The following is a 4,488-nucleotide window of genomic DNA, read 5'->3' as shown; positions in this document are numbered from 1 at the left end:
ATCTAATCGATTCGGCTCCGGGACCCAAACTTTCCTAGGATTGTAAGATATAACCCAACTCAATCCATCACAACAATAATTGCTTGCTTATAATTTGAGAACATGTTTGTATGATCATATCCCATGATTCCCCTATGAACCCATGACACCCTAGTGCTTTTAATCAATTGTTTACACCCTTATTTTATTTACCTTGTTAGTTTATTTTCATTGATATCTTAGTTTAGTAACCTTCTACATCAACCCAATTTGTGACACCACTAGTTACAATAGAATCTTCATTTCAATACCCGTCCCTTGGGATCCGACCTTTACTTGCCTCTTTACTAATTGTAGAGTTGTTTGTGAAGTATAAATTGTGTTTTGTATCGACCATTGACCAACGACCACATATGCTTAATTTGTGAAACGAAATGGACTCGATCAAAAATGGCGCCTTTGCCGGGGACGGTGTTTAATTGATTTAAGATTTCTTTTATTGTTATTAGTTGTGTCTTTTTCATCTTGGGGAAGTAAAACTCCTCAAGGTTTGTTCTAATTGTTTTCAAGTTGTTTGATATTTTGCATGTCTAGAAGGTTACAAAGAGATTTGTTACCTTTTGACCGTGAAATCGAAAGAACCTTGACGAATAATAGGAGACTTGTTAGGAGGAATTTGGGAGGTGAAGTTGTTCAACCCACTAGTGAGTTTGTCAATCCTTTCGCAATAGAAGGAGAAGAGAACCCATTAAACAATACCACACAAAATCCACCTACAATGCCTAAATTCTCGTCACACTCTATACCCACCGAGGAGGATTTACCAAATGGTACTCCTACCCCACAACATCTTACCGGAAACTTTATTGCCAAGTCCGCCTTCATCCAACTAGTTGAGAGGAGCCAATTCGGGGGAATGCCTAGTGAGGACCCTCATTCTCATATGGAAACCTTTTGCGATTATTGTGAAGCTATCTCTCAAACGGGCGTGACTCAAGACCAAATAAGATGGGTCTTATTTCCTTTTTCGTTAATCGGCACCGCAAAGCAATGGTTGAAGGGCCTTGATAAGGCCACCCTTGGAATAGATTCTTGGAAGAAGCTAGCTCTAGCTTTCTACAAAAAATTCTACCCACCGGAAAAGACCAATATGCTAAGAGCTCAAATTACGGGTTTTAAGCAAAGGGATGAAGAATCTTTGTATGAAGCTTGGGAGCGGTTCAAAGGTATTTGTCGCTCATGTCCTCACCATGGACTTAGCGAATGGTTTTTAGTGCAACAATTTTGGAATGGTTTATATGAAGATTCAAGGAACATTCTCAATATGGGATCAAATGGAATGTTCACCGAAGTTGATGACAATCAAACATGGAACAAGATTGAGGAAATGGCGGTCCATAATTCACAATATAGTAGACCTCGCAAGGCTACTAGAGGAGGAAAGTATGAAGTGGACACCGTTACTCAATTGGGTGCTCAACTTAGTGCTCACATTGACACAATCAACTTGAAGTTTGAACAAGCTATGGCTAGACTTGAGGAAAACTCAAAATCATCGAAGCATCATGTCAATGCCATGACGGCATCCTCATCAATCCCAAGCGGGATATGTGAGAATTGTGGAACCTTGGGTCATGACTCAAGTGAGTGTAGGGGAACAACCGAACAAGTTAATGCTTTCCAAGCTTACAAAAGTGGTACCCCTTATTCAAATTTTTACAATGAAAACACCAAGTTCCATCCAAATCTCTCATACAAAAGCCAAAATGTCCAAAACCCTCAAACAACATACACTCCACCACCCATGAGAAATCAAAATCAAAGACCCTTTTACAATCAAAACCAAGGCTACCAAAATCAAAATCCATACAATCACCACAATGACCAAGGTTTTGATGTCCAAAAGCGGTCCTCCAAATGCAAAAGAATCAACAAGAATTTTTCACCCAAATGCAAAAAGATAGCCAAGCAAAAGACACTACCATCAACAACATTCTAGCTCACACCAAGATGTTGGAAACACAATTGACCCAACTAGCATCTTCGAGCTCACAAAGACAAAAGGGGCAATTACCACCACAAAGTAATCCCCCTAGACATGAAACGGTTAGTGCCATTCACTTGAGGAGTGGTACAAGGTATGAAGCAATCAAGAAGCAAGTTGAGGATGAAGTTGTGAGAGCTAGTGAGAATGAAGTTGTGGTGCAAGAAGGGGAATCATCAAAAGAAGAAAGTTCAAAGAAAAATGAAGACAAAGCCAAAGAAAAGGAGCCCATTGTGATTAGACTTCCTTTTCCAAGTCGTCAAGCCAAGCCTAAATTTGATGATCAACTTGGGAAGTTCATGGAGATTGTGAAGAACTTAGAAGTCTCAATTCCTTTCACGGAATTAATCAATCACGTTCCGGCCTATGCAAAGTACATGAAAGATATCCTCACAAAGAAGAAGTCGATCCTGAAACTTGAGACTATCGCCTTCACTAAGGTGAGTAGTGCAATACTTCAAAGGAGTTCACCTCCAAAGTTAAAGGATCCGGGAAGCTTCTCAATACCGTGTACCATTGGCGACACAACGATCAACAAAGCCTTATGTGATCTAGGGGCTAGTGTGAGTGTCATGCCGTACTCGGTAAGTAAAAGGTTGGGAATGGGAGAGCTTAAATGCACCAATATCACTCTTCAAATGGCCGATAGATCGACGAAGACACCATTAGGGATATGGGAAGATGTCCCCGTGCGAAATGGGAAGTTTTTCATCCCGGTGGACTTTGTCATTGTTGATATGGAGGAAGATTCCAACATTCCAATCATCTTAGGAAGACCTTTCCTACACACACCGCGGTGCGGTGATTGATGTGAAACATGGAGAGCTCACTCTAGAAGTGGGAGATGAAAGCATAACTTTTAATCTTGACAAAACCATGAGAGCTCCTCGTTTGCATGAGCCATGTTTCATGATTGATCATTATAGCCGAAAGGATGAAAGGAAGAAATCGGAACTCCAATGGAGGAAGAAAGTTGAAGATGCTCCATTCAAAGAGCAAGTGAATTGTGACAAGGAGAGCTTGCAAAGCTCATCAAAATCAACCAAGGAAGAAGATGATGGCCTCATTGGCCAAGAAAAGAAATTGGGAGAGTTGTCTCCATCTAAGCAAGAGATTTTCAATGATCAACTCAATGAAGTTTGTGGTCTTTGGGACGACGAATTTGAAGGGATCTTTAATCCCTACATTGGGCATGCCATCGATCATGATCAACAACAAGGGCCACGGTCTATTGAGGACCTCTACCATAACAATGAACAAGCTTTTGATTACTTCTTCAAGGTGTTGAGCAACATCAACAACACCTTGAACATGCCCCCTCGACATCTCATCAAGAATGAGAGTTTGGTGGAGTCCTCCCTAAACCACCACTTGTAAATATTTCTAACTCCCTAACTTACTTTTCAATTTTTGTATTGCATTTTTGTCATTTTTGGATTTATTTTTACTTTGATCAAAATAATTGTCATGTAAGAGAGAAGTGAGAGAGGGACTAATGATTTTAATTGATGTGTAGTGCTTTACCTTAGTGTGGGGATGGCAATTGCCTAGGCTATTCATGCCTTAGTAGTGCCCCCACAATGAAGAACACAAGATTTGAAAGAAAGAAAGAAAGAATGATAAGAGAATGCGTTGGTGCACGGATGGAATCAATCCGTGTACACACAGGACCAATCCGAGCGGATTCTTGAGAATCACTTCGTCTGCAAAAATCCGAGCGTCCTGCCGAGAAGACGCCTGTCTTGGGCCGAGCTGAAATTGCAAAAATTCTTGATCGTTGAAGAATCCGAGCGGATTACTGGAAAGACGCCCGTCTCAGAGAATCCGTCCGTCTTGTGAACAATCCGCCCGTCTTGAAGTCAAGAAAAACAAAGAAAAATCTCTCGGACAAGAATCCGTCCATCCCGCACGAAATCCGCCGTCTCATCTCGGAAGAATCCGAGCGGATTCCCCAGAATCCGCCCGTCTTTAGGCGGGATTTTGAAAATTTTGAAGCAGTAGAATCCGCACGGATTGCGCCCAATCCGCACGGATTGTCCCCGTCCCAAAATTGTCGAGTTCTTTAAATACCCACCCCACCTTCATTCATTCATTCATTCATTCATAAACACTACCCATAACATTAAAACCCTCATCCTCTCCATCTCAAAAACAAAAACCCTCAACAAAACTCACCAAAATCAAATCAAACCATCTTTCAAACAACAAATCAATCACTCCATCTTCATTAACAATCAAAACCAAGAGCAAATTCTTCAACCTTTGAATCAATTTTTGTTTCTATAAAGGCAAAGCCTTTCACCTTCAAATCGATTTGGGCATTCTACAAATTGAAGATTTTTGACTCTTTACTTGGTTAGTTCATCAAATGGCAAGAACAAAGGGAGCAACAAAGGCACCAAAAGCAAAGGCTCTCTCTCAAAGGCAAAAAGCTCTACAAGCAAAGAAAGCTTTGGCAATGGTGG

General features: G+C 40.9%; 1 non-coding gene across 1 annotated transcript; it reads right to left on the bottom strand.

Annotated features, from left to right (window-relative positions):
* Window positions 1–1,129: 1,129 nt before the first annotated feature.
* On the bottom strand, window positions 1,130–1,236 carry LOC141626033 (small nucleolar RNA R71). Its single transcript, XR_012535765.1, has one exon. It is a non-coding gene; the product is annotated as a small nucleolar RNA R71 (small nucleolar RNA).
* Window positions 1,237–4,488: the final 3,252 nt, after the last annotated feature.

Source organism: Silene latifolia, chromosome X (genome assembly GCF_048544455.1).
Source record: "Silene latifolia isolate original U9 population chromosome X, ASM4854445v1, whole genome shotgun sequence".
NCBI classification, from domain to species: Eukaryota; Viridiplantae; Streptophyta; class Magnoliopsida; order Caryophyllales; family Caryophyllaceae; genus Silene; species Silene latifolia.
Note: the sequence above shows the minus strand (reverse complement) of the source record. Positions and strands in the feature narration are given on the sequence as shown.